Raw genomic sequence first — 8,711 nt, 5'->3', positions numbered from 1 at the left:
TTAAAGAAACCATCATCTTCTGTATAGATTACCTCACCTTCTAGATTTTTTTTTGCCATTTAAATTCCTTTTCTAGGAAACAGTAAGCAAGCTCTTAAAAGTAGGGAAATGTTACCAATTTAATGACATCTAAAGTATGTGGATTGTGATAGGTCTGGGTCTGGTCAGTGCCTGTATGAGAGACCAGCTGGGAAGAAAGGCAAGATATAAATGGAATAAATTAAATAGAACTATTTTGAATGGAAATCAGGTTGGTGGAGAGATGTAACTGCAGGTCAGCTGTCAGCACCCCATCCCAACAGATTGAATTTCCCTCTCCCAGTTTATTCAAACTGTCTACATGAAGGGGTCGGGCAGTTAGTACTGGTGTCAAAGCTTGCTACAATTAGCATTTGAAACCAGATTTTAAAGTTTGGCTGTAAACCTGGTTAAAGTACAGTCTGGCTAGCTGCTAAGTTATTGACGTATCCTTCAGCTTTGCTTTAGAATTGACTCCTGGAAGGTAGTTTGTATGGGGGAAAGAGCATTCCGTCTTTTAACTGCTGTTTAGGGAAAGGCCTAAATTGTATCTGTTGCCTTCATTGCAGTTAGTCTGGTTGGCTAGTCTCAGGAGCAAAGGAGTATGGACAGGCCTGCTAATAAGTCTGTGTATTGAAGTACATAGGTATATCCTGGAATCTAAATGGCAGAAATGGGTGTTCTTCTGGGCTTCTTAGGGTATAATATAAAAGATTAAGCAGTAACATAAATGTATTTTTTATTAAATCTTTTGTATCTTTGGGGGAACTACATTTTCACAAAAATATACAAAAGATAATATTCTGTACAAATATTTACATCAGATATCAGAAAACAAAAGTTAACTCAACATATTAAACTCAAGTTTGACCAATATATTCTTGAATTCTGAAATTTAACAACTGAGGAAATAATTTCAAAATCTTTGTTTTCAGATTTTTTAAATAAAAAATTGATTTATGCAAAAAAAGGCTTAACTGATACACTTTTTAAATAACAAATTTTAAGATTATTTGATCACAGGGATTAGCTCTTTATGATGGAAACCCAAAAGAGAACACAATTTGCTACTGTAATAAAGGTCATAGTTAAGATACACCTTTGGGTTATAGTTTGATGTAACATTTTGTTGGCTGTTAAAGCAAAATGGATTATCTGACAAACACATTAGAGATGTTGTGGACCTAGAAAATAAATCGTTCCAGCAAATTCAGTGAAATGTGGTAAAACAGACAGTGAAAGGCATAAAAAGTGTGTGTGTGAAAAAAATAGGAACAGTGACAAAGCATGGCATTTCTGGTTAAGGAAAGCTGCTGCTTTCAATTCATAATGATGAATACTTCAGGGATTTTGGAAATCGCATATTCAAATACTTATTTGTAACCTTCGTTATGGAAATACTTTCAATTTGCAGGAAGCTATTCCTGTTTCACTGAGGACAAAACTAGCCAGGAGCTGCCCTCACATGAGAAAAGGAGAGGCGACCGCTTCAAGCAGCAGAAACACAGAGGCAGCACATCCCATTGTATATGTTTATTTCCCCCTTGTTTCTGATAGAGATCTTCTCTCACCCCTTCTTCCTTGGAAGGGAAGGAGGTGCCATTTTGTGGTCTGCCTCAGGTGCCAAAATGCCTTTGGCCGGCCCTGTTTGGCTGTGGCCTAAAATGGCTGGAAGCAGCCTGGTGATATTAAGCCCTTTGTGGCAGAAGCTGACCTTTAATACTGTGCAGCTTTAACCTGCAGTTGCCAGCGCTCCTTGGCAAAATCGAAAACAAGGTTCTGTTGACCCAATTCCCACCCACATCTCCAATCTGGCTTCAGACAAGCCAAGCATCATTAAATCCCTCTAAACACACTTTCCAGTGCCTCTCAGCCTGAGATCCAAAACATTTATTTGGAAGCAAGTCCTGTTGATTTCAGGGCAACCTGATTCAAAATAAGTAGTACAAGGGATGTCAAGTAAGTGGGCACACTTTGGGCAAGCTTAGGTTTCACCAGCATAGTGGGTCAGATAAAGCCACTTCCCGCCATTAGCAGGAGGGGGAGTTGCGGGCGTCATGACCCGATCATGCGTGCAGGGGCTGAAAGCTCAGCCCCTGTATAATTGGTGGGTTCCAGCCCACATTGGTTGCGGGCCGACCAACCCAGTCTGCCAGGGGGCGTGTCCTGCTTCCTTTAAGCAGGAGACGGGTGGGAACCCCTCCCCTCTTTCACCCCATTCCCCAGCTGCATTGGATCACCCACCCACCCGCCCTTAGGTTTATCTCTTGACCTTGCTATGGACCTCGATTGGTCGCCTTGGTTGGCCAAGGGGCCTGGTAGGACTTTTTCCACTTGGGCTAGCCAAGGGTTTTTTTTCACCTACCTTGTAGCAATCCGTCACAACTTTTGGTTTTGGTGGTTAGGCATTGGAAAATTTCTATAGAGGTGAGGAGGGGAGGTAGCGCCATCATCTGCCCCTCATTTTGAAGGGTATTCCATTAAAGGATTCCAGGGGTGTGGCCCTGTCTGAAAGCCTAGGGAGGTTAGGGCCTAAGGCACGCCCCTGACGGTGATCACAGGGGGAGTTCCAGTCGATGTGCATCACTGGGCTCCTTACTGGTGGTTAACCCTTCCCGGACTCCCAACACACGGGTGGGGTTGGATATAGTTGGTTAGGGTCCAATGCCTAAGCCAATACCGCTCAACATCCGTAACCTATAAAGTTGTGACCTTTTCGCCCACTAAAAATCATACGATGTGTCAAAAGTCATTATTTCCCACGGGGAGGGAGGACATTGCCACACAATGCATCCTTTCTTACCTAGGTTAGCCACTTGCAATGCTCCCTGCAGATGTTTTGTTTGTTGTAATGCCAAAGTTTTCCAAACTTGGCATGTTTTGTATCAGTCCTGTACAGATGGGCAAATCCAGCCCAGCACCCATGTGCTAGGTGCTTGACAACTGTCCCCTACTTTGCCTGGTTCTTTGTCTTCCTGTGCAAGCAGAAAACTCAGTATATCAAATCTGTTGTGGGTTGCCAAACATAGCTGGTGGACTGGATTTGTTGCGGGTCAGATGTCGCACAGAGCTGTTCTCTAAATACAGAGTACTGTATAGGTCCATTTAAATATATAATTTGCCTTTGTACAGCCTATGATTTTGGACCAACTTACTGAGTGCTATCAAGTGGTTTAAGACCACAGGTCACTTCACCAGGTGACAGCTGTTAAAACTGTATTCCCTATTAATTTCAAACACAGAGAGATAGAGACACTGGATGAGTTCAAAAGGATGTCTTTTCAGTCCTACAATTATAAATTTCCAGTAAGCACCAACTAGTCTATAGTTTTGCCCTTATTTTGAGTCACACTTATAAGAAAAAGCAACTAAAATGTTATATTGTTTGCAAATAAATCAATGTTTTCTGCGCCAAGGTTCTGTATTGAAGAACTCAGCAGCAAGGTGAAGGTTTACATTTTGCCACACAATTGTTCTTTTAAATTACTTTAGATGCCCCAAGGCTCCAAAACACAATCATCAAGAAATATTTGCAGTAAAATGACAAAAAAACAAAACAGGCTTTATCACTATGGAAAAGCATTGAAAGCACCAAGATTTTTCAAAAAAGATGAACCACAAAGTCATGTAGTTTGTGCAAGATTTCATGCATTTGGGTTTGGGGTTAAAATAATAATTTACAGAATTCTCAAAATATTCACCAGCCTTCATGGCCATAGCAGGATACAGTCTGGAGTTTAGAAATTAACATTCATACACCTGAAATATGAATTCTACACTCAACACATTTTTCTTTTTTTTAAAAAGTGCACAAGATGCAAAGCAAAATACAGCCTTAGTTAGGGGCCCATATCTTGCAAATGAATGAAATCAATGTCCTCTCAGACTAAATGGTTATCCAGATCTCATGGTTCTTGGAAGTGTGAGGCTTGTGCCTCTAGGGGGCACAAACATTTGCCAGAGAGTAGCAAGTGCTGGATAGGAGGAACCTGAGGAGGAACAGGCTAGGAATCTGCAATACAGAAAGCTGTTGTGTGCCACAGTCAGTAGGCTTTGCAAGGCTGGAGCTGTGCCAGCTTTAAGGCGGTGTGGATGGTTCCCCCGCACAGAGCGCCAAGCCAAGAGGGCACAAATCTAAGAAGATCTATAATTGGAGGCACCAAATTTTGGCTCTGCACAGGCCTCACCATATTACAAAAGATTACCAAAGTCCGCCTCTGGCTGGAGATGTCTTTCTCATAAGTTTTCATTTCACTCCTGGAGCCCCTTAAATTGTGCTGCAGCTCCCTACTCACTCCCATTCCTACATGGTTTTTCTACTGCCATTTTTGTTACGAGTTGCAAGAACAAGTCAGTATGGACTTCTGGGTTTGGTACTATGCTAGAATTTCTCAATTAGCAGCCATAATAGATAGAAATTGCTTGTGGGTGGGGGGAATATCAGTCCAGGGACAGCTTCTGCCTATTTTGCAGCCAGTTACAGACTTTGAAGCTCCCCCTACACTCCACAGGCTGGATTTTTGGAGCTCTTTAAGTGTGTTGTCTGTGAACTGCATTTGGCATTAGGACCCTCCTTCCCAGAGGCCTAGAGATTTCACTATGTGCAAAAAGGTTGTCATGCTGTAAAAATCATTTGGGTGGTATTCAAAATTAGTTAAACTCAATATTTTTCATTATTATTATTTATTAAATTTGCATACCACCCTTTTCCCAATGATCACAGGATGGTTCACAACATAAAAATACAAAATGAGAACGCAAAATGCATAATAAAAACAAACCAATAACCCCCCCCCATCCCACAAAGACCTTTAAAAGTCCATAGAATGTCAATCAGCCAAAGGCCTGGTTATAGAGAAACATTTTCACTTGGCGCCTAAAGATAATGTAATGCAGGTGCCAGGTGAGCCTCCCTGGGGAGAGCATTCCACAAATGGGGAGCCACTGCAGAAAAGCCTGTTCTCGTGTTGCCACCCTCTGGACCTCTTGAGGAGGAGGCAAACAATGAAGAGTCTCAGATGAGGATCTCAGGTAGGTTCATATGGAGAGATGTGGTCCTTGAGCTATAACGGTCCTGAGCTGTTTAAGGCTTTATAGGTCAAAACCAGCACTTTGAATTGGGCCCAGAAACTAATTGGCAGCTAGTGCAGTTGGGCCAGGAACGGTGTAATAAACTCATACCGCCTTTCGCTGATGAGCAACCTGGCCTTGAATTCTGTACCAGCTGAAATTTCTGAACTGTCTTCAGAGGCAGCCCCACACATAACACATTGCAGTAATCTAACCTAGAGGTTACCACAGCATAGATGACATAGGTTAGGCCATCCCTGTCCAGGAGTGCAGCTAGGCCACCAGCCAAAGGCATTTTGTGCCACTGAGGCCACCTTAGCCTCAAGTGACAGCAAAGGATCCAGAAGTATCCCCAAGCTCCATACCCGCTCCTTCAGAGGGCGTGTAACCCCATGAAGAGCAAGCAACCTCACAGCCATCTGGTTTAGCAAACCGCCCACTAAGAGTGTTTGAGTCTTATCTGGACTGAGCTTCAGTTTATTAGTTCTCATCCAGTGCATTACCGAGGCAAAACAATCGTCCAGTACATCCACTGCCACACCTGCAGGTGTAAAGGAGAGGTAGAGCTATGTGTCATCAGCATATTGCTGATAATGCACTGTAAAACACTGGATAACCCCACTCAGAAATTTCGTGTAGATGTTAAACAGCATAGGAGATAAAATTGTACTCTGAGGAACCACACATTGAAGGCTCTACGGGGCCAATGAGCACTCCCCAAGCATCATGCTCTGGAAACAACCATACAAGTAGGACCAGAAGCTCCACAAAGTGGTGCCACCCAGTCCTAACTTGGACAGTTGCCCCAGAAGGATACCATGTCCAATGGTATTGAAAGCCAATGAGAGGTTGAGAATTGACAAGGACACATTTCCCCTGTCTCTCTTGCAACAGTGGTTCCTTGCTTCCATCATACGGGGTGACCAAAGCAGTTTCTGTGCCTAAGCCAGGCCTTAACATTGATTGAAATTGATCTAGAAAATCAGTTTCCTCCAAGAGCTCCTGGATCTGGTACAGACCAACCCCATCCTGCTTACCTATCCAGATCTGTAACACAGACCAGATCAGCCTCCTCATCCACGATCAAATCATGGTTGAGAGAGGTGTTATTAAAACTGGCTTGGCATTCAACAATAGCAGCCGCAGACCCAAAGGCTGGCTCAGGACAACCACAATTTCCCAGGCTTGAAGGAGGGCTGGCACATGGCACAGTCACTAACCGCATGTGCCGTGTGCCCCTTACCAGAAGACCCGCTGAAATGGATGTATTCAGAGTATGCAATTTATACATTACTGCTGTAATAAAGATGGAGCCATTTCCTTCCTGGGCAAGGTGATTAGGAGGTTAGTAGTTGACCAGCTGGACATATGCCTGGAGGAAGCAGGTTATATATGCCCATTTCAGTCTTGTTTCATGCCCAGTTTTTGCATTGAAACAGTCTTGATTGTCCTATAGGGACTGTGCCCCTATTCATTTTGCTTGATCTTTCAATGGCTTTTGACACCATTGACCATGGTGTCCTTCTGGAATGCCTCAGAAGCATGAGTTAGAGGCACCATATTATGGTGGTTTCACCCCTATTGGCAGAGTCATTATACAGTAGTACTAAGAGACTTGCTCAGCCTCAGCTTTTGATCTGTGGGGTGCTGAAAGGGTCTATGCTGTCTCCTGCACTATTTAACATCTTTATGACATGGTTTGGAGCTATCATCCATGAATCTGTAGCATGGTTTCCCTAGTCTGCCATTGCTAACCTCTCAAGAGGTTTCCATGGCTATGAGTGCTTATGCTCTACTTAGCTGTTCCAGCACTGGATAGGCAGACCTCAGTTGTCCATCCTCCAGTGACCTCCCACCTGAACAATGGTAATGCACTATACATAGGGCTGCCCTTGAAGATCATCTGAGGCTGCAGCTAGTGCAGAATGGCTGCTAGGTTGGATGGGACCGTGTGTCACCAGTCCTGAAAGCAGTGCTCAGGCTGTCAGAGCTACTAGGCTCAATTCAAGGTCCTAGTACTAGCACAAAACTCTGAACAGTACCCAAAAGAGCACCTCCTCAAGTATCAACCATACAGGGCCCTGTGGGGTGTTAAACATAGAGCAGTCAAATACAACATTCCTAGAGTGGACATAAAAGGGGGTGTGTGGACCAGCTAGTCGGAACTTCCTGTTTCCTCCTGGGCTGGGACAAACTTCCTCTACATGTGACCAGAGGTGGGCGTGACCTCACCTGTGCAGGTAACAAAATAGCATAGGGGAGGCAGCCATCTCTCTCTGACTCCATTCCTCAAAGAAGCAACATCTCCTTAGCCTGAGATGCTCTCTTGGAGGACAAAAGAACTATCTCCTTATGGGATAGATTCCACGTGTATATATTTTGAAAACTTAAGTCTGCCTTCTGGGATCCATCTGTGAACCGAATGTGAGTAAACTCTTTTATACTTTTATACAAGACTGTGTCTTGTATTATTCTTTTTAAGAGGGAATAAAGGGGAATTACCAGGAAACTTATTTTAGAGGTTTAATCAAGCCTGGCAAAGACGTTATCTGCTGTGTAAGTTTAAAAGGGGAATGTTACTCTAAATTGTAGAACTTATTAACATAAGTTGGGAAGGATATAATTAAACAATATATCCTCTCCTCCCTCCCTGAATATTCCCACAGGCCCTATGATCAGCAGGAGGGGTACTGTTGGTGCTGCTGCTGCTAGTTGCTGCTTAGTTAGCCTTAACCTATGAAGTAACCTTGGTGGTTTCTTGTTTGTGGAATGCCCTCCTGGGTGAGATGCATCTGTCTCTCTCATTACTAATGTTCAGGAGGAACTTAAAAACATTCCTGTTCCCCCAGGCATTTGACAGCTGAAAGGTACTGTTCCTGGCAGCCTTATAACTACAAGCTGTGAATGTGATTGTTTTAAAACGCTTTTAGACATTTCAAAATGTTGTTGGATGTTGTTATTGTTTTTAATGTTTGAATGTGTTTGAATTTTATTTTTCATTGTATTAAGATGCTGGTGTTTGCTGCCCTGGACTCCTTATTGAGGAAGTGTGGGATGGAAATTTTAATAACAAGTTGTTGCTTGGGTACCTAATATTTGTTCTTACATAATATAGAACCGTCATTCACACATATATTTTGTGGTTTTTGAAATGCCTGCTTGGACTCATTTTTGTAACTGTTCAATTAGCTTGGCTTCCAGAACACCTCACCATAGTCTCTATATTATGCAAATGCTTATACTTGAAGAGTGGTATCAACAGTTAGTGTTTTCAAAATAAACTGACACATTTGTGATTATTTCAATCTGAGCATTCAGCTTGCTGAACGCCTTTGATACAACAGTTATTTACATATCCCTTCACCATGCTCATAAATCAAAAGGTAGTGCAGGCCCAATTCATATGATCTTCTCTTCTCTTGATGGGGAAGAAATAAACACCTGTTTAAGCACCTGTGTTATAACACTGTATGCAAATAGTGGAAATATGACATGTGCTCTTCCCTCCACCATGGCAAATTACATTGGCTGGGTAAGCATGCAGATAAACCCTAATTAGTCCATCCAAATATGGTCTCTCGTTAGATCCCTTCTAATTTATGAGGTGTTAAAAGTGCAAACCA

The sequence above is a fragment of the Lacerta agilis genome, chromosome 1, assembly GCF_009819535.1.
Source record: "Lacerta agilis isolate rLacAgi1 chromosome 1, rLacAgi1.pri, whole genome shotgun sequence".
Lineage (NCBI taxonomy): Eukaryota > Metazoa > Chordata > Lepidosauria > Squamata > Lacertidae > Lacerta > Lacerta agilis.
Note: the sequence above shows the minus strand (reverse complement) of the source record.